This window comes from Balaenoptera acutorostrata, chromosome 6 (genome assembly GCF_949987535.1).
Source record: "Balaenoptera acutorostrata chromosome 6, mBalAcu1.1, whole genome shotgun sequence".
NCBI lineage: Eukaryota > Metazoa > Chordata > Mammalia > Artiodactyla > Balaenopteridae > Balaenoptera > Balaenoptera acutorostrata.
In genome coordinates this window covers 27,798,777-27,822,127 of record NC_080069.1, presented here as the reverse complement: position 1 = coordinate 27,822,127, position 23,351 = coordinate 27,798,777, and the positions used below count along the sequence as shown (strand labels likewise).

The following is a 23,351-nucleotide window of genomic DNA, read 5'->3' as shown; positions in this document are numbered from 1 at the left end:
ATGATTTTTTCCACTGAAACTATAGAAATAATGCACAGAAATATATAAGATGGGTTGATGTCTCATATCATGCGTCTGATAATTTATTTTTTAACCATCAAGATTTTACAGGCTAGGGCTTCCCTGGTGGCGCAGTGGTTGACAATCTGCCTGCCAATGCAGGGGACACGGGTTTGAGCCCTGAGTTGGGAAGATCCCAAATACCGCGGAGCAACTGGGCCCGTGAGCCACAACTACTGAGCCTGCGCGTCTGGAGCCTGTGCTCCGCAACAAGAGAGGCCGCGACACTGAGAGGCCCGCACACCGCGATGAAGAGTGGTCCCCGCTTGCCACAACTAGAGAAAGCCCTCGCACAGAAACGAAGAACCAACACAGCCAAAAATAAATAAATAAATAAATAAAGAAGCTTTCATTAAAAAAAAAAAAAAAAAAAAGATTTTACAGGCTAATCTTGTGAATCAACATCAAATTGGGAGAGGGGTCCTCACTGGGCTTTTACCTGAATTTTCATTAACAATGAACAAACTAATTTGGGGAGAATTACATCTTTTCAATACTAATTCTTTCCCATCCATTAATAAGAGGTATTATATGAGTGAGATAGTCTCTAAAAACCATGTTTTAGAAAATATTTAATAATATTATCACAGTACTGGAACACAAACAGACAGGTAAAACAAAACAGGAATCCTTTTGTCAAACCCTAATTTGTATACTGTAATTTTACATACTCAGTACTTTAGGTACTTGATCTGTTCCTACACTTTACATTTTGTTTCACTGGCTGTATATTTGCCCATCAGTACTGATTTATTATTGTACCCCTGTAACATACAGTTCTAACATCTTGTGGCCGACTATCTCTCCCCTACATTATTCTATCAGTCTTTGACACTCACAAAAGGAAGGAGAGGAAAACAAATCTCTTTTATTGACATTTAGGATGTATCTAGATTTCCTCAAGAAATAGTGAAAAACTTAAAAAATAAGATATGAAACCTTTATTTTGAATCCCTATTCAATTGATGGACTCAGAGATTCAGATTTTAATGGTCAAATGCAATGGTGGTTTATTACAGGAAAATCAGTGTAATACACCATACTAATAGAATGAAGGATAACCACATGATTAACTCAACTGATGCAGAAAAAGCATCTGACAAACCCCAAACCTCTCATGAGAGAAGCATTCAACAAATAAGAAATAGGAGGGAACTTCCTCAACTTGATAAAGGGCATTTATGGAAAACCCACAGCTAAAATCACACTCAATGGTGATGGCCTGAAAGCTTTCCCTTTAAAGAGCAGGAAGGACACTCACTCTTGTCACTTCTACTCAACACTGTACTGGAAGTTCTAGCCAGAGCAATCAGGCAAGAAAAAAAAAAGAAAAGCATCCATCCTTGGAAAGGAAGAAGCAAAACTAGCTCTATTCACAGATGACATGATCTTATATACAGAATAAGATCCACAAAAATACTGTTTCAGCTAATAAACAAGTTCAGCAAAAGTTGAATGATGCAAGATCAATACACAAAAGTCATCTGTATTTCTATAATTAGTAGTGAACAATCCAAAAAGGAAATTAAGAAAACAATTCCATCTATAATAGCATCAAAAAGAATAAAATACTTAGCATCAAAAAGAATACAATACTTAGGAATAAATTTAACCAAAGAGGTACCAGACTTTACAGTAAAAGCCACAAACAATACTGAAAGAAATTGAAGAAAACTGAAATAAATGGAAATACATTCCATGTTCATCAATGAGAAGACTCAGTATCATTAAGATGGCAATACTTCCCAGAGCAATCTAAATATTCACTACAATCCCTATAAAAAATCTCAATGCCATTTTTTACAGAAATGGAAAAGCTGATCCTAACATTCAAATGGAATTTCAAGGGACGCCAAATAACCAAAACAATCTTGAAAAAGAACAAAAATGGAGAACTCACGTCTTGATTTCAAAGTTTACCACAAAGCTACATGAATTAAGTAATTAAGCATGGTACTGGCATAAGGCTAGACATATAGACAAATGGAATAGAACTGAGAGTCCAGAAATAAACCCATATACCTACAGTCAACTGATTTCAACAAGGGTGCCAAGACCATTCAATGGGAAAACAATAGTTTCTTCAACAAATGGTAAAGGGACAAATGGATAACCACATGCAAAAGAATGAAGTTGAATCCCTCTCTCACAGAATATACAAAAATTAAGTCAAAATGGATCAAGGACCTAAAATAAGAGCTAAAACTATAAAAACCTCAGAAGAAAACATAGGGGTGTATCTTCATACCCTGGATTTGGCAATGTATTTCTTAGATATGACACTAAAAGCACAAGCAACAACAAAAAACTAGATAAATTGGACTTTGCCAAAATTAAAAACTTTTGTGCATCAAAGGACACTATCAAAGAAATGAAAAGACAACCTATAGAATGAGAGAAAATATTTGCAAATCACATACCTGATTAAGGGTCTAGTACCCAGAATACATAAAGAACTTTACAAAAAGACACCCCAGTTTAAAAATGGGCAAAGGACTTCTAGAGGCATTTCTCCAAAGATATACAAATGGCCAACACAAGAAAAGTGGCTCAACATCATTAGTCATTCAAGAAATGCAAATCAGAAATGCAAATATACTTCACACCTACTAGAATGGCAAAAATTAAAAAAAAAAAAAAAGTATACATTGGTAATAAGGATGTGGAGAAACTGAAACCCTCCTCCATTGCTGGTGGGAATGTAAAATGGTACAAGCCACTGTGGAAAACAGTATGGCAGTTCCTCAATAAGTTAAAAATAGAATTACCACATGATCCAGCAATTACATTGCTAGGCACATACATGAAAGAGTTGAAAACAGGGATTCAAACAAATACTTGTACATGAATGTTCACAGCAGCACTATTCACAAATGCCAAAAGGTGAAGCAATCCAAATATCTGTTAACAAAAAAACCAAAATGTGATATACCCACACAATGGAATATTACTTAGCTTTAAAAAGGAATGAAGCGAAGAGTAGCCCCTGCTTGCCAAAACTAGAGAAAGCCCGCGCACAGCAACGAAGACCCAACGCAGCCAAAAATAAATAAATTTTTAAAAAAAGAAGAAAAAAGGAATGAAGTACTGATAAATGATGCCACAAATTGGATAAACAATGAAAACATTCTAAGTGAGTGAAGCCATAGTCATATATTATATGATTCCATTTATCAGAAATATCCAGAATAGGTAAATCCATATAGACAGAAAGCAGACTGGTGGGGGCTAGGGGCAAGGAAAAATGCGGAGTGATTGCTTAATGGGTACTGGGTCTTCTTTGGGAGTGACAAAAAGGTTTTACAACTAGCTAGTTGATGAGTGCACAACACTGTACACGTACTAAATGCCACTGAACTCTACACTCTAAAATGGCTAGTTTTATGTTATGTGAATTTCACCTAAAAAAAAAAAAATCTCAATAGTCATGGTTTCTAAAGACAGTGTATTGTATCCCCTTTTAAAAAGCTGAGTTTTACAAAATACATATTATATGATTTCATTTATATGAAATTCTACAAAAAGCAAAACTACAGGAACAGAAAGCAGATCAACGGTGGCTTGCGGCCAGGAATGGGGTACTGATTACAAAGGGGCATGAGGGACTTCTGGAGTGACAGAAATGTTCTATATCTTGACTGTGGTGATGGTGATAGGGGAGTATACATCTGTCAAAACTTATCAAACTGTACTCTTAAAGTGAGTATATTTTATTACGTGTCAACTATACCTCCATAAAGTTGGTTTTATAAAACTCAGTCTTGATTACTCTTTAAAGGTCAGGGTTGGCATTTAATGTTAATCTACTTCTCTAGTATGATCAGAATGTGCTTATGATACATATTAAGCAAAGCAATGAAGACATTATACATTAAAAATGGTCATAAACAAAAGGCCTAACTGCCAAATAGTCTGAATACTAAAATAATAAATAAACGTAGTTGCTCACCAATTCTGGAAGAGGGCAAATAGTTCCAGTATTCATATATAACCCCTCGACTACAATGAAACGTCGAGTTACACGAGCCTTGCGAGGATTCTTTAAAAGAAAAAAAAATAGATGTTTTAAATTTCAGTAACTCCAAATACAAAATCTGTTATGTGCTCTCTAGCACTTTCACCCTACAAGATTTATTCACCAAGATAAATCAACAAATAGATAGACTATATTAATTTCAAGCTCAAGGTTTGCGATCCTGTTATTTTGAGATGAAAAACAGTGCTTTCTTCTCTCAGACATGTTTTCAGGTCACACAGTCAACTAGGAGGCCTCACACACAAACACAAACTGTTTAGACACTGAGAATACTAAAACACAAACAAAACCCTCCAAGCCCAGAATGACTGGGAAGGGACCCAAGGGAACTTTCTGGGGGAGATGGGGGCATTTTATGTCATGATGGGGGCCATGATACCTGGGCTACACGGGTATAACCACTGGTCAAAACTGTATAACTAGGACTAATGTATTTCAATGTAAATTTTACCTAAAATAAAAAGAACTCTAATGATGATGATGATAATCATCATCATCACAGAGACTGAGTGGGGAGTTAGGTGACGGTTCAGATGATACAAGAGTGGCAGAATATTGAAAACAAAGCCGGGAGAAGGGTACAGGGGGCTTCACTATACTACTGTTTCCTTTGAATGTGCCAGAAATGTTCCTAATAAAAAGTTTAAAAACAGACAAACCCTGACCTCCCTTACTTACCAAAAAACAGATGAAACCCTTCTCCTTCCTTCCTCCTCACTACTGGTTCAAGTAAAACTGGACTATGACCTCACCCAGTCATGTTCGGAGGTGGTGCAGTGGAGGGACTCTTTCAAGTAACACACACCTTCCCACACCCCACTGACGTCAAATCACTAATAAACCACTCCCACTGCTGAATCTGTAGATGTTTCAGGTATGCTGCACTGAAAAAATTCCACAGAGTTTGCCGCCACCTTTCTACTCAAAGGTTTCTTGCCTCTAAGCTTCTAATGAACAACTAGAAACTCAAATATCAGAGCTATTCTTTAAGGGGTATTTTAGAACCCGCAGCTGTATGTAATACTGAAAAAAGTGTCGGCTGAAGCATGCGAAAGTTTACACCATTCTTGGTCATCTTCACTCCGTCCCTAAGTCAAACCTGAGGCTGCGGGTCTGCTGGGAGGTCACAGCTGAGGACCTGGGGGCATCCCGCCTCTCCCTGCCTTTAAAACACAAAGTATCTTTCTTATGATCTTAAAATACTCAATGAAGGAATATTTTATTTTTGGAATATTCTTGGGAAATGGAAAAGTACAAAAAAGAATTTAACAAATGAGCTCGTTACACCACACACTGGTAACTTTTTCTTGTAAATACATATCTTTGTAAATTACCTTGTTCAAATCAGGATTTTACTGCAATCGTTCTAGGACCTGAGTTTTTAAAATATTATGTTGTGAACATTCTCACATTATTTAATATTATTTAAACCATGATTTTAATGGAGATTTAATATTCCACCTTGTAGATACACCGTAAATTATTTAACTGTTCCCACAGTGCTGGATTTAGGTTGTTTCCTTCATTTTGTTTTTTTACATCACGTGAATACCCTTCGATCTCTGACACCATTTCTGATTCTCTTCTAAAGATAGCACTCCAGAGGGTATAGATATTTAAGAATCCCAGAATATACCTGCCCATTTACCCTCTAGAAAGGCTGTGCCAACTGAAGCTCTCCTCAGAGTTTTTGGAAGGCCCCCTGTACATCAGTGTGGCACTGATTATTACCATAAAAAGTTTTCCCTAATTGGACAGGCAAAAACTCTTACCCTAATTTCTGTAACTGTTAGTGAGGTCAGACTATTTTCTATTTGCTCAGTTATCTGCATTTCCTCTATGAACTGCTGTTTTTACTTATTATCTTTTTTTTTTTAAGAAGGATTAATATGGGATAAGAGAACTCTATAAGAAAAGGAATGAAAAAACATATGAACTCCATTAGTTGGGAAACTGACAAAAAGAGTTTGATCCAAACTCAGATTATTTAACTTACTTTCAAAGGAAATATAAGCATCTAAGTACAAAATATTTAAAAATTTAACATTTATTATTTTTGTGAAAACAAAATTAAAAAAGAATTATTTCTAAAAACCAAAATGTAAAGTAATTTAGAAAGCCTACTCTTGGCAGGAATATGTGGTATAAATTAATTAGTAAAAAGGTAAAAACTATAAAATGGAAATAAATTTTAAGATAACTTTATTTCTTGTTATTCATTAAAAAAAAAGTTCCACAGATTATAAATCTTATACAACACACACACAGAACTTGAATATGTTGTCTTCCAAATTTGTACAATGCTAACTTGGCGAAATAACTCTACAGCAGACTGGTTCATTGGTCACACTTTCTAAGGCAGTGTTTTTCAATACGGTAGCATTCTATTACTGAATCAGAAAAGGGACATCTTTTTACAATCTGTAGAAAGAATTCATTGGTGGAACGGTCTCAATTTTAAGATTTTCCCTATACATTCTTCTACATTGTATACTTATAAAACACTGTCTGTAGCACACCTAGCATAAAATAGCAGAAGTCTATGCGTATTCACCACACGAATGTGTATAATCATGAAGTGCTGCTCTTAGGCTATCACCTAAACAAAGATGACAGAATCCAAAAGGAATAATTCAAATATCTGGGAAAATGGAAATTAACACAAAATTAAGGATGTGATGAGCATTTTTATCAGTTACTCTAGTAACGGATGAGTTACACTGGGAAAGTCCACTTGAAAGTGGTGTTTGAGACAAAGGATGTGGTGACCAGGTTCCCAGTACACTTCACACACAGTGGTTCCTGCTGCAGAACCACAGACCACAGAACTACCTTCTCTGTTCATCTTGTCAGGGGCAAATAAATGCTAATTCTAACAGTGATGCTTTGAACACGTTTCCTCTGTTCCACTCTCTATCAGAACAACAAGGAGCAAGTTCCACCTGCCTAATTCCCTCCCTGTCCCAAGGGACTACACAGGTGCTCGAGAAGAAGTGTAAATAGGTTGCAACGTAGAAGGAAACCATGCGTGAGGCAGCTGCTTCCCACAGGGAGCAGCTGCTCAGAGATCTGGGATGAGGTTGGGGTAGGGAGAAAGAGTCTTCACTTTGTTCATAAATTCATTAATTAAGATCTGCCGCCATGGTTTCTTCTGGTGAATCGATACATGATTTATTCTGATATGAATAAGCCTATTTTGAATTCACTAGATACATCTTGTTAATGCCCTAATGAGTTCTGTTGTTACTTCTGTAGAGTTGAGTGTACATCCCTCCACCCCCAAAATGCATGCTGTTTTTCTCTCTCTCTTTTAGAAAGCTGCCTAGATAACCTTCCCCCAAATTTGCCATATATAATTATGGCAATGATGAGGCAATTACTATCAGGCTTGACTCTCTAATCTGAGGTACATTTAATAAGCAGAAACACCCTTATTTAATGTCCACATGTGATCCACAGGCAAGTTTTCATGACAAATTACCATTTCATTTATAATTTAGCTGGTTAGAAAGTACAAAAGAACTGTGTAATTTTCTTCAAAAGAATCATACCTTTTGATCTTCAATCTCTTGTTCTTTCAATAGTCTCTGCAGGTCATCCATATCATTATGGTTAAATAGCTTAATGTCACTACGTGATGCCTGTAATCCCTTCTGAATAGCAAAGCAGGCAGCTTTATCTCTGCAAGGAAGAAAGACCCACCAAATTGGGGTTTAAAGGGTCTTGTCAACATTCTCAGAAAAGGAATGCTTGCTTTTGTAAGTTGACCAACATCCACTTGTTAAACTGAACATGGCAAATAAATAAAACATGTTTGAACATTAATATATTATTGTTTGCACTTCACTCTGCAAACCTTTCCACATAACTACCATACTGATTCTGTTCTACGAAGCAAACTCTTGCCATATTTTGACCTCTGAGAAATCAGCATGCATCTTACTATATAGATGGCATATTAGTTTATTCAAAGTACTTTTCTCTTTCTGAAAAATAAATGAAATATTGGTGCATCTCACCATCAGTGGCATCTCTGATTTGACAGGCCACCACTCTGCCATTACTTTGCCATCAAAAGGAATACTGGGTTACTGACTCTACATAACCCAGGGGAGAACTCTGAGTCATGCAGATTAATCTTCAGTAAGATCTCCTAAATTGAGTTAATGGGGGGCAGGATATATTTCTTAAATTAAGTGTATTATTTAAAAGTACATGCAACACTTCTACTTCTGAGAAAATAGACATATTTTCCCTATTTCTCTCACTGGGTATAACCAAAAATCCTGGACATCATGTATAAGACAAACATAAGATGATGCTGAAAAATGGAGAGAAAAGGCAGACCAGCGAGGGATCTGAGAAATGACATGAAACAAGTTCCTGGAATTTCCTAACTTGGAACTGATGCAGCTGGCAAACTGGAAATGCCAACAGGCGAGACAGAAAAGCTCTGACAAAAGTCTGCTCTCTGTAGCCAAAGGGACAGGAAAGGGGGCAGCCCAGCAAAGGTCTCTACTGCAGCCAAACCACAGAAAAACCTGGGCCTGTCCCCTCCACACTAGCAAAGGCTGAGAGGGGGACCCAGACTCTAGCCTTCACGAGGCCATAACAAGGCTCCCCAATACCCCTGTGGGAGCTGTCAGAGAAGGGAGCCAGAACTTGTATCTCTGTTGGGTAGTAACAAGTGGCTCCCACTGTGGTGTTAGTGAAGACCATGTGGAGAGACCTAACTTCCAATCTCCTGCAGGGAGAGACACTCTCCCCTGCCTATGCTTAGGCTGTGTTAGGGGAGGCTCAGACAAGAGTAGGACTCTCACCAACAACCAGAAGAAATGAAAATAACCCCACCTCAGTGTCAGTGGAGTCCCCGTGGGGACCCTGGACTTGTACTTCCACCTGACAGTAATGAGGCAGCAGTGCCCCCCTGCCCTTGTTGGAAGACTGTCAGAGAAAGCCAATTCAAACAGAAAGTTTAAATAAAGCATAAACTATAACAGCATAATATGAAACTGTTCATGTTTCACTTGTCATACCAATAACCAGAAAATATCAAACAATGAAAAAAAAAGAAAAAAAACAATTAACAAATGCCAGTACTAAGATGACAGAGTTGTCAGGATGATCTGATAATGACTTTAAAACCATCATGATAAAAATGTTTCATGAGTAATTATGAACATGCTTGAAACAAATGAAAAAACAGGAAGCTGCAGCAGAGAAAAGGAAGATACAAAGAAGAATCCTGTGGGGATATTAGAACTAAAAAGCAAAAGAGTCAAAAGAAAAAGCATAGTGGATGAATTCAGCAGCAGAATGGAGAGAGGAAAGAATCAGTGAGCTGAAAGATGTAACAGTAGAAATCAAGTCAATGAAAATCGCAGAGAGAAAGTAGACTAGAAAGGAAAGAACAGTCTCAGGGACCTGTGAGACTACAGTAAAATATGCAACATTCAAGTCTGTAGAGTTCTAAAGAACAGAATGAGGGTGGGACTAAAAAGGTACTTAAAGAAATAATGGCTGAAAACCTATAGATTAAAGAAGAGGCGTAAAACTATAGATTAAAGAAGCTGAGCAAAATTCTTGCAGGTAAACCCAAACAAATAAATGCCAATTCAATTATAGTCAAACTTCTGAAAACTAATGACAAAGAAAAAAATCTTGAAATCAGCACAAGAAAAATGACACCTTACATGTAAGAGAAAAGCAATTTGAGTGACAGTAGATTTCTCATCAGAAACCATGAACACCAGAAAAAAGTGTCCCAATGTATTTCAAATGCTGAAAAAAAAAGACCTGGCAACCAAGAATCCAAAACTAGCAAAAATATCCTTTAGGAATGAGGGGGAGAAGACATTCTCAGTTGAAAAAAAAACTAAGAGACTCTGTCCCAAGCTGACTTCCCCTAGAGGAATGGCTAGAGAAAGCTCTCCACATAGAAAAAATAAATAAATAAAAGAATCTTAGATTATCAGGAAGGAAGAAAGAATACTGTAAAAAGTATGAACAAACACACTAGGCTTTTCTTCCCCTCTTGAGTTTTCTAAGTCATTGTGGATGGTTAAAGTAAAAATTATAACACTATCTGATGTGGTTCTCAAAGTGTTTACAGGAAATACTTAAAACGACTGTATTATAAATAAGGAGAGTAAGGGGATGTAAAAGAAGATAAAGGATTCTATAACTGAACTGGTAAAATAACACCAGTAGAATGTGATAACTTATGCGTACATACAACATCATACTTACAGCAATGACTAAAAAACTATACAAAGGGAAACACTTGAAAACAAATAAATAAAATAAATAAGATAAATAAAAATGGAACTCCAAAACTCATTCAATTAACCCTGAGAAAGGCAGGAAAAAGAAAAAAGAAAACAAAAAACAGAGAGAACAAATAAGAAACAAAAAATAAAAATTGGGAGGTTAAGATCCCATATATCAATAATTACATTAAATGTAAATGGCTAAAATATACAATTTAAAGACAGAGTGGCAGAGTGGATTAAACATGCTGCCTATAAGAAATTCACTTCAAATGTAATGAGATGGGTAGTAAGGGAAAGTGTGTGTGTAGGGCGCACTGAGGGCGCACATGTAGTTATATATATATATATATATATATAGTTATATGCTATATATATGTATGTATGTTATATACAATAATATAGGTAGTAAGGGTATACATATATATTACATACAATAAACACATGCAAACATTCAAAAGGGAAAGCAGAGTGCCTATGTTAATATCTGATAAAGTAGACTTTGGAACAAAGAAAATTACCAGAGACAGAGAAGGATGTTATATAATGATAAAAAGACTCAATTAACCAGGAAAACTTATCCTAAATATGCACCAAATAACAGAGCTACAAAAGATAAGACACAAAAACTGATAAAAGTGAAAGAAGAAACTGACAAATTACAACAACTGACAGAACTACCAAACAGAAAATCAGCAAGGATATAGAACTCAATAACACCATCAACTAGGAAGATCTAATTGTCGTTTATAGAACACTCCATTCAGCAGAATATTTTTTTTCTATTTAATGATAATGACAAAAAAAAAAATTTCTCTCAAAAGGTAAATAAAGTTTCATATGTAAATTGCTTTTTGTCTCACTAAAACTTTTATATAAGTATACCTTAGGAAGTTGACATGCAAAACTAGCACTCTCTCTTACTGGATTAAAGGATAGAAGTGGCAAATGAACAATTTGTATGTTTTTTCTGGTTTTTAATTTGCATATCAGTGACTTTTAAAAAATAATGATCAGTGTAACATTTGATCATTGAATACTATTATATGAAAAACAGAAATGTATAAAGAAGGAAATTAATCACATGTGTCCTATCATGGAGTGATACCTTCTCACTGGTGTCCTCACGTGGCCTTTTCTCTGTATTTGCCAGAATATTCTTTCTTAAGTGACTATGGAACATATTCCAAGATAGACCACATCATGAGCCATAAAACAAACTGTAACAAATTAAAAATTTCCAAATGCTTGGAAACTAAACAACACACTTCTACATAACTCATGGGTCAAAGAGAAATAAAACACAAAAATGAACTAAACGAAAATGAAAATAAACGCATCAAAATTTGTGGAACACAACTATAGCAGTGATGACAGGGAAATTCATAGCACTAATACATTAGAAATGAGGAAAAGTCTCAAATCAGTAATTGAAGTTCTCACCTCAAGAACCTAGAAAGAGCAAACTAAACTGCAAATGAGCAGAAGGCAGGAAATAATACCAGAAATCAGTAGAAATGAAAACAAAAATACAACGTAGAAAAATCTATGAAACAAGGAGCTGATTCTTTGAAAAGATCAATAAAATTGACAAATCTCTAGCAAAAATGACAAAAAAGAGAGCAGACAGAAATTACCAGTTAGGAAGGAAACAGGGATCTGCAGACATTAGAAGGATAGTACGGGAATATCACAAACAATGCTACACATACAAATTTGACGATTTAGAAGAAATGGACCAACTCCTTGAAAAACACAAACTACTTCAACTCACTCAATATTTGAATAGCCTTACAAGTACTAAGGAAATTAAATTCATAGTAAAAATACTTCCAAAAAAAAAAAAAATCTCGAGGTCCAGCTGTTTTTACTGGAGAACTCTACCAAACATTTAAAGAATTAACAACAGTTTTATACAGTTTCTCCAGAAAATAAAAGAGGGAACACTTTCAAATTGACTTTATGAAGTATTACCCTGATGCCAAGACCAAAGCCTAAAAACAGTAAGTATGGTAGCATCAGGGAAATATAGACTAAAACTACAATGAGATATCTGTACACACCTATGAGAATGGCTAAAAAAAAAAAAAAAAGCGACAACACCAAATGCTCCTGAGGATGTTGGAGAAACTAGATCACTTATACACTGTTCATGGAAATGTAAAATAATACAGCCACTCTGGAAAAGTTTGGCAATTTCTTAAAAAACTTAACGCACAATACTTTATGACCAGCAACTGCATTCCTTGGCATATACCTCAAAGAAATGAAAACTTATGTTCACAGAAAAAGCTATACATGAATATTTACAGCACCTTTATTTGTAATAGCCCCAAACTAGAAACAACTCTGATATCCTTAATAGGTGAATGGTTCAACAAACTGTGGTGTATCCATACCATGGAATATGACTCAGCAATCAAAAGGCACAAACTCGTGATTCACATAACAACCCTGGAGAATCTCCAAATAATTAATGCTGAATGAGAAAAGCCAATCCTCAAATGTTTTACCTACTGTATGACTCACATTTGTACATTTTTTTTTTTAATCTATTTATTTATTTTTGGCTGTGTTGGGTCTTTGTTGCTGTGCACGGGCTTTCTCTAGTTGGCGGCGAGCGGGGGCTACTCTTCATTGCGGTGCGCAGGCTTCTCATTGCGGTGGCTTCTCTTGTTGCAGAGCACAGGCTCTAGGCATGCGGGCTTCAGTAGTTGTGGCTCGCGGGCTATAGAGCGCAGGCTCAGTAGTTGTGGCGCACGGGCTTAGTTGCTCCGTGGCATGTGGGATCTTCCCGGACCAGGGCTCGAACCCGTGTCCCCTGCATTGGCAGGCGGATTCACAACCACTGCGCCAACAGGGAAGTCCCTGTACAACAATCTTGAAATCATGAAATTACAGAAATGGAGAACAGATTAGTGGTTGCCAGGGGCTAAAGAGTGGGTAGGGTAGAAGGGATATGGGTGTGGCAACAAGAGGGATTATCTTGACTTTATCAATGTCAACATCCCACTTTTCAAACTGTATTACAGTTTTGCAAGAGGTGACCATTGGGGAAGACTGGGTAAAGGGCACATAAAATCTCTGTATTATTTCTTCCAAGTGTATGTGAATCCACAATTATCTCAATATAAAACATTTCATTAGAAAAGGGTACACAAAGTAATATACAGACAGAGTGACAAGGAAAGACTTAGGTATATAAACAACCATTGTTCTGAGACCTACTGGCAAAGCATTATCACTGTTTACTAGAAAAGAAAGAAAATAAAACATCGAACATATTGTCTATGCCTAATGAATTTATCAAAAACAATTTGTCAAATAATTTACTAAACACCATTTTTACCTCTAGTGTTCCTACTTTCAAATGAATTTCAGGTGGAATATTTAAAATTATGTATAAGGGAATAATTAAGTTGTCTAATGACTCATTAGAAACTGAAGTTCTAAGACACCAGGCATAAGATTTGAAAGTGAGTTTAGACTAGGTTTCCTAGCAGTGAAAACCAAAAGGACAATATAGTATTTATTATCTGACAAAGGAAGCATACAAGTTCAACTGTAACTGTAAACTTCTTCTGGACTTTAAACTCAAAAAGGAATTTATGGTGGGGGCTTGTATAAAGCGATATTGGCTGACACTGTATTGTAGTTGTCTGCAACTATGCTTTATTAAAAACCTAGAATCACTGTTTAAATCACTGGCTCTCAAATTTGTGATGAGTCTTTATTATTACTGATTTTTTAAACTATGTGCAAGAAATTAATAGAAACATTCATTTTCATGGTCACATTGGGAAACAATTCTACTCAGGCCCAGGCCATGTGCTGGAGTGCTCCCAGGTAACTGTCACAGGGCTGTGGGGAAGAATGGGACACAAGCGTGCTGAAAACCCCCAGGAAGAGCCAGCCCTGCAGCGTGTGCTTGAGCTTGTTGCACTACAGGTGCTCCGACAGTGAGTGAGAAGCAGCAGGATGGTACAGGGACTGAGGTGAGCCGGGCTCTGAAGTCCAGTCACTTGGACCCCTCTTTTGCGCTCCAGCCTCCATTCATTCTCTTACTGAAGGTATTTACTGAGCACCACTAAATGGCACATGCTATCCTAGGCAACGGGCTGGTATGAACTGTTGAAAGTGGTGTAAAAGAGTACAGTGAGCGTGAGGCAAGCTGAGCCAAGAGCAGACGGTGCGGGCGCCCATGAGCACACACGCACACACCTGCATATGTAAGTTAAGGGAGGCTTGAGAAACAGTGATTCTGACAGGCACGTAAATGCCTGCGTGGTCATGGATTCACAAGGATACCAAACTCCTCTGGCTGTAAAATTTTCTCCACATGCAGCAAGGGGTCTTGACCTGGTCTGAGAGCTTGGGGAAGGCTTTCCTGCAGAGGTGGTACATGTGCAGGATGAGCAGGAATTAAGTAGGAGATGAGAGGAGGAACAACGTTCTAGGCGTAGGGACTTAGGGTCTTAGCACGTGCAAAGGCCTTGAGGGGAAACTAGCATATAAGGCTGGTAAGGCTACACAGCATGACCACCTAAGGGGAAATGGTAGAAAATGGGCCTAAAACAGTAGTCTAGAATGTACAAGATCATAATAAGAACTTGGATATTTATTTTAGGAACAATGGAAGCTCTTAAATGGAGTGTCTGGCTATGGTGTCAAAAAGGAAAAGAGGAAACAAAAGTCACTCTGAGACCTAAATGAAGAGAGTCATTTAATTGTCCACTCAAAAGATAACAGAGGCTCGGGCTAGTGGCAGGTGCTCCTGACGGGTATAACCAGCTGCCTGGGCTATGCCAGCCCTCACTCTACTCCTCTCTGCTCTTCCCCTCCACAGTAAAAAGCAACACCATACATTTAGTGCACATGTATGCAAGTGTGTAATTTGTTCCTGGAAAGTTAAGGAAGTCTGCAACTCATGACTTCTATATTCTTAACAAGCCATGAAGCAAGATCAGCAGAGACCAAGAGTTGCAGCGAGGGTACTGAGAAGTGGAGTGACTTTATCAGGTAGTATGAGTGGCTATGTGGGCTACGACCATGGACTCACAAGGACACCACACTGTCACAGAGCTGCACAGGGAAAACAGAGGGCTGGTCCGCTCCTACATAAGTTTGGTCTTCTCAACATCAATAAATAAAATCATAATGGCAGATAACAAAGTACCGACACCTTAAGGCATCCTTCCAGTGGAGGTCTCACTAGTTCTGCAGAACTACTTGGCTGGGTGACTATATATTTCTTTAAAAATGAAAAAAAAAAAAAAATCAATATTATTTTAGGCAGATGACCTCTAACAAAGGAATTCTCTAGGAGGGCCAATATTATTTCCAAAGGAATTCTGATAAGAAATGTCAGTAAAGATTACTTACACAAACACAATGTCCCCTCTCTTAGAGTAAGCAGGAATAGCACTGGCTATGGTGGCAAATCCATATGAGTATATAATGGCTTCTTCTGTCTTCATAAATTTTGCCAGGCGGTCTTCCAAATCCAAGTGCACATCTAGTTCAAGAGTACAAAGTTAAATGGTTAAACTGTCTCATAATTCTTTTTCTTTGACTAAAGAATAAATAAAATAACATAAGCAGTTTAGCTATTAATACTGTCACCTTGTGGTCAAAATGTAATTGTTCTTAAGTTACAAGTCATACAATATCTACTAAGATAATTCTGGGCCAAAACTGTTTCTATACTCTGTGAGCTGAATCAGCTACTCATTTGTCTATAAATATGTGACTGGGACAGCTCTGACTCTAGGTTTTGCTTTTATATCACTCTAGCAATAAGAATTCAAGGTCCAGTGACCTTGCCTGCTTTAACTTCCCTCAACCAACAATGCCAAGACTTTACCAATGTACGACATTAACTTATTAACGCCGTTTTGCATTTTAGGAGAAGTGACCAAAGCAGGCATGAAGACAACTGTCAACCAGCTTTTAAAAGGAAAAGAAAGAAAAAAGAAAAGTAGTTAAGTTAAAAAGAACCCCACATACTCTGCATCAAGAGACAGGAACTTTTTCAGTTGTGGTGGTCACTCCTCTAACAGTTTGTGTCAGCACTTAGTTGTGGCACCTGCCATCACTCTGCAGTACTGAGTTTCTGTCTAAATTTCTTTTGAAGTGTACTGGTGAATTCAAACGTATAGTACAAAGAGAAATATGGTCCTTTTATGGAAGCAGCTTAAGAAGAATGTTGATGTAATTATAGGGATAAACTGTAATTATTAAACTGGTATTTTTTTTTCTCTCTTACATCATCGTTCCATATAGCCTTTCACCTTCCCAGGCTAAGCCATGAGGCTTCACACCCTGGGATGGAGGGACCAGCGATGTCTAAAATAAATAGTGTACCAGCTGGCTGTGAACTAGAAAACTTCCAAGTGTCTTAAAATGAGGCAGAGAAAATTTTTTTAAACTTTCTTTAGCTCTTTGAACTACAGCAGGACCCAAGTCTGGAGAACGAGATCAGAGTTTTACCACATGCTCTGCGCAAAGAGAACTCAGAAGTTGATACAGGAAGGATGCAGCCAGGCCCCTCCAGCCTTGGAGCTTCACGGGAGAAACGAGGAACTCTGAGGAGTAAAGGCAGACTTTCAGAGCCACGGCATGTCCACTGAGGGGAACTCAGAAGTGTAGGCAGTGGCAGGGGGACCCAGACGTTCCCCAGTGAGGGGCGGTGGAGAGGGCTGATGGCCCGGCAGAGCCCTCCGGCTCAGATGTCGAGGACCTGTGGCTGGGAGCCTCGCTCCAGGAGACCCCTTCAGCATCAGCCTTCCCTCCAAGTATGCCCCTCCCTACCAGAGACATTCCTGGTGAGAAGGGGGAGAGGGAAAAGACCTGCAGGACTGAGATATACAAAAGAAACAACTTCACCCAGCTGGATACAAGGCTGGACACTGAGTGGACTAAATATTTCCAACAGAGACCTGGTTAGCTGTTAAGTGTGAGATTTCCACCAACTTCCAGGGAGGAACAAGTGAGTAAGGTCAGCTCAGCAACAGGAATAAACAACTTTTTAGAACATTTGAATAAAGTGTCTAAAATCTGTAAACCCACTCACTGATTTATCAGAGGCAAGTTAATCTTACTGTGATGCTTTTTAACTAGTAAAAGACAAAATTAAGAATTATAAAAGATACAACTTCACAAAGGACTAAATTTTAATAAGTAGTTAAATGAGGGCTGTCCAACAATCTCATTCAATTGTTAATCAAACATTTAGTAAGTATCACATAAAAATACTCTGATAAGCACTGGATCAAAGAGAAATATAGGATTTCTGCCACTTGACAAAGTGAGACAGCTAAGAGAAGCATCTGGCAGCTGTCAATGGAGAACTCGGAGCCCAGAGGGCAGATACAAGGCTAAGCTGTGCCTTCACTCCCCTGGTCTGAAGCACTTGGGTCCCTTCTACACTCAGAACTACAACACATTCACAGTGACTTCTGACTAAAGGCGCAGAGGTCCCTCGATTGTGAACCAAAGGCTGCTGGGGTGGGCGCCAGCTACTGAGTGAGAGATGAGACGACACAGAGGGTCCGAACGACACCTCAGTTTGATGGCAAGAGAGGTATAGTGAGGAATTAGAAAATTTAGCAGCAATATCCAAATAATAAAATAAACTGAAGACCACTTCACTTGTAGACTTCTTAAAGGATGATATAGAATTGTGAAAATGAACTATTTATCCCATTCCAATTTATCCCATCAAGTAATGATAAACAACTAGGCATGCTTCTTCCCATTTATAAGTTAAAATGTATACCAACATAGCTTATTGCATAAAAAACACATGAAATACCATTTGATTTCCATTACCAATCAGGTAGTCGTTTTTATAGAAGTGACACTTTCATTAGAGCAACACTAAATAAATATGAGATTTCACAGTAACGTGTAGAAGAATGCATCCCGGTTGATCAAAATGGCACCAAAAGAGTGCTTAGCTCTTCAAGCATCAAATCTGTGACATCAACACCACCAAGTCTGAAGACTTGATCCTGCTCCTGACTGCCCGCCCTTCCACGAGATATGCTGCCAGGGAAGTGTTGCAGGCAAAGTCTGGCAAGAACGAGGAAAGCAGCAAAGCACCAGAGAACCAGCTACGTCCATGCAGCTGAGCACGGGCGTGTCTCAGGCATGTCTTCCTTTCCTCTTTGTTAGTGCTCTCTGAGCACCCTGCCCACAGATAGGTCCCCACCACTCTGCTGCCTCTCACTTCTGATGAGACAGGAGGCCAGGTCCCCCATAGGAGGCCTCCTTCAAATTACAATGCTGCCTCTGAACTGGGAATTATCTATCCCAAATCTCAACAATTTAGCTAGCAGATGGACAACCCAAGCCACAGTGAATTGCTCTCATTCAGTATCTCCATTTTAAAAAGAAAAAAACATGCTATGGATACAGACAAACTGTTTTTGCCAACTACAAAAAAGGATTTTAAATCATTCTGTAGCTCTAAATGACTCTCCTCATTGATTAGCAATAAAACAGTAAAACAATCTTGGCTTTGTTTTAGGGCTTTAGAGTTAGCTACCCAGTTGATAAAAATTATGTTAGTATTCTCATTATACATACTCATAGCCATTTTTATGTCATTGCCATAAAGTGGTAAGAAGAATCCCTCTACAATAAATCAATGACTTACTGGTTCTTGCCTAGTCCCAAAAGTTTAAAAAAGATGGGCCTTTCCTCCTCCTATCTAAAGACACTGGGTTTTAGCTGATGTCAGCCTTGCAAAGCAGGTTTTGTGACAGGTAAACACGGACAGTTGCATAACTTCTTTTGATGTCTGATAGCTACTCTGCAAGGAAGAAACTCTTAACCCAAGGGCGGGGGAGGCAGCAAACAGAAAAACTACCAGGGCATGTTCTTTAACTTTGGATGCCTATCTTCTGTGTGTATGATCCATTTCAACAATTAGTGCCACAGATTTGCATGCGTCATTCTCTCATTCACTGTTAGGAACCAATATGGTAGGCAAGAGGCCACGGAGGAAGGTGACCAGAAAGCCTCTGTGTCTTCTCAGCACTTGCTGCCCTTTCTGGCACCTGCTCCCTCACCAGAACGTAACAGATGGGAGGCAAGGCCAGGGCAGGATGCCCCACACCAAACACAAGGCCTGGCCATGGCAGTCATCACAGGGGGTTCAGATCTGGGCTCCCTCATTGCCAGGTGTGAACCATGGACAGGCCCAAAACTGCTCTGTGCCTCTCAGGTCCTTCCCCTGTCAAATGGTTAACAGTTCTACCTGCCTCAAAGGATTGTTAGGAGAACCGCAAGAGAATGCTTATAAAACACTCAGAACGATGTCTGGCATCGAAAAAGCAACATGCTGGTGTTTGTTCAATTAACTCAATATTTGTAGAATAAAAAAAAGTAATCTTTTAGAAGGAAAAAAGGTACGCTATCTGCTAATTAAGTTATCCAAATCCTGGATATTTAAGGACTATCTTATATTAAAGCCACTTGTTCAAGTTCCTATTTATCAGAATAAAAGGAGGTGTTATGGCCTTCTTGATTGTTTTTCAGAGGAAAGACTATGAAATACCCAACTTTAGAACAGTTTAAAAACAACCAACTATATTTTCTCTTAAAATCTCCATATTTTTGTGTTACATACTTTTTTTAAATCCCTTGAGACTTGGACAATTTTCTTAAAAGTACAAATATCACCTATGTACTCATTAGAACATTAAAAACAGTGCTGAATGTTTTCCAGAATGTTTTCACATACGGTATCTTATGTGATTCTTACCAAAATGTTCTAAGTTGTGCAACTAAGATCATTCCCTGCCTACACTGCGAAAACTACAATTCCATGACTGGTAGGAAGAAGTGGCAGATCTAGGAATTTTATGACCAAATGCCCTTCCTACTAAAACATGTAGTCATGGTCCTACAACAGAGAGAAAATATTTTTTAAAATAAACAAATGAACAATTGTTTACTATTGGCTCTAGAACACAATTACATGCCACTATCTCTCACCATGAAACTCTGCCACTAATTGTCTTTTGATTTAGTTTAAGACCAAAGAGTCAAGTAGGCATCATGTATGCAAAGCAGATCCCAGGCACAGGGATAAACCACATGTAAATGAGATCTGAATGCATTACAAACAAAACAATCAGAGAGGTTCAACAAGAGAAACTATCAAAGTGCATAGGGGCCCCATTAGCCTTAGAGGAAAGGAAGGCTCCACAACCTGATAAAATCACTTGACTGATTCTAAACTACACATTAAAACAATAAGATGAGAAGGTGGAAAACTTCGGATCCACACAGTCCTCACAAGACTATTTTAAGAACCTGCTGGGCCTTCAGGAGGCAGGAGAACATTTAGCCTAAGAAACTAGAAGAATTTTAATTCAACTGTCAATTTTCTTTTTCTGTGTTAATCATCTAGTATCATCTATTATGTTACTATGAAATAATAAACAGAAAATGTTTTAATAAGGAAATTTACTTTTCCAATAAGTGATTTTCATTCACTATCTGAAAAGTTGAGAAAAGAGCTAAAAGAGGGAGCATTTTCATCACTGAAAACAGATGCCTGAGTGATATTAGTACTTCCAGGAAAAGAAAAAGCCAAAATCAAAAGCAACCTTTTGGTTGGGCCTGGGAAAGAGACCCTAGCCTCACATGTAAGCTACTAAAATGAGAGGAAAGGGAAGTTCACTTCTGCTTTAATGCTCAGTACAAAGGGCAAACGTACCCTAAATATTCAGAATAATTGAATTATAGAGGGTATTTTATTTTTTTTATTTTTAAAATAAATTTATTTATTTATTTTTGGCTGTGTTGGGTCTTCGTTGCTGTGCGCAGGCTTTCTCTAGTTGTGGCGAGTGGGGGCTACTCTTTGTTGCAGAGCACAGGCTCTAGGCACGCGGGCTTCAGTAGTTGTGGTGCACGGGCTTCAGTAGTCATGGCACACAGGCTTGGTTGCTCCGTGGCATGTGGGATCTTCCTGGACCAGGGCTCGAACCTGTGTCCCCTGCATTGGCAGGCGGATTCTTAACCACTGTGCCACCAGGGAAGTCCCAAGGGTATTTTAGAGATTTAAAATATAGCCTTAGCTGACCTCAAGTAGCTTCTTGAACTTATCTAACACTGAAATTTCAAGGTAATTTAACACAACTACAGTAATTTAAGTGATTAGTTCCAGAATAAGGAAAAACACAGAAAATACCCTGTTGGAAAACCAAGTAAAAATACATACGATATACACATAAAGAAAGGAAAAAAGATGATAAGCAAGCATGGGCAACTGCTGAAAAGGAACAAAACAAGTTTACAGGAAGGACAATGTACTCAAAAAACAATACACATTACTCCAAGCTGTAGGTTTGGTGTCTTATTACAAAACCATCACACTGCCAATTAACCTTCAACCTTTGTCCAGATACCACAGTCTGTTTGAACCTTCTACTACATTAGGATAAGGATGACACAGTGACCAATAAGTAGTTCAGAGTAGCTAATACACAATTATGTGTTCATTATATTGACTCTGGTGGCCTATTCAGACACTTGAAAGATGAAATCCAATTTAAATTTAAAACGCACTTGAACAGCACACCACACGTATGTGGTATGCTACCATTTTTGTAAAACGGGGGGGAAAATGTATGGAAGTGGTTTGCACACACTGAAAAAAGCCTGGAAGAATGAACAAGAAACTACTGATAGCAGCTGGCTTTTTTGGGGGTGGAATGGCAGTGGGGAGAAGACTTCACTATCTCTTTAAATCTTTGAGGTTTATATCATGGATTGAATTATTCAATCAAGAAAATTAATTTAGGATGGATCAAGAGGGTTTTATGAAAAGTGAAATAAGTTGGACAGAGAAAGACAAATAGCATATGATCTCACTAATATGTGGAATCTAAACAACAAAACAAACAAAATAAAACAAAATGAAAACAGACTCATAGAAACACAGAACAAAGGGGTGGTTGCCAGAGGGAAAGGGGATCAGGGGTGGGGAAAATTAGGTGTAGGGGATTAAGAGGTACAAAGCTCCAGTTATAAAATAAATAAGCAATGGTGATGTAACATACAGCATAAGGAATATGGCCAAAAATATTGTAATAACTTTGGGGACAGACAGTTACTAGACTTACCATGGTGATCATTTCATAATGCATGCATGTCAAATCACTATATAGTATACCTGAAACTAACATAATATTGTATGTCAACTATATTTAACTTAAAAAATTTTTAAATCATTAATTTAACGACCCCCCCTCCCCAAGTTTAGAGGCACACAGCATCCTATTACACGTATTTCAGGTGACCCAAATGAAAAATTGACTGGGCAATTAAAACAACATATTTCCATAGCTCTGGGAAAACTGGTCTTGAAGATTTGAAACTTTTTTTCCACTAAATTTAGCAATAAATCTCTTATCGGTCTTCTCAGATTTAACTCCCGAGCAAGAGCCAAGGCCACACATGCAAATAAAATCTACTAGAAAGAGAGGCTTTCAAGAAAAAATTTCTTTACCCCGCAAGCAGATCATGGAAAGAAAGCCTTGTTGATCAGATTACAACAAACAACCCTGTAAAAAAAATACCTTTTCTGGTTTTCTAATTCTTATGAAGGAAATAATACCCTACCAATAAAAAGCAGGCAAACAAATCATGTTTGCACTAGGCTAGAGGAAAGAGGGAGCCTCTGATCTGAGCTCTTTTAAGTCTTTGAGCTTGCCATTAATATTGCAAATCAGAATACTTATTTTCTAGTTTTAGGGCTGAAATTAATTAGCTATGTGACCATGAGGAAGTCACTTAACCTCTCTGAGCTTTCTATTCTTCTGACTAGCTGGGATGCTGGAATACAAGATTTTAAAGATCCTTTCCAGCTGTAGGATTCTTGGACACCAACTCCCATCATCTGTTTCCAATAAAAATAATTTAACCACTAAATTAGCTAAGGGATAAAGAAAGGTGCTCCCTTAAATAAAAAC

General features: G+C 37.9%; 1 pseudogene; it reads right to left on the bottom strand.

The window, feature by feature from the left end:
• The window catches only part of LOC130708368 (serine palmitoyltransferase 1-like), a 54,940-nt pseudogene that overhangs the window by 16,253 nt on the left and 15,336 nt on the right, over window positions 1–23,351 (bottom strand).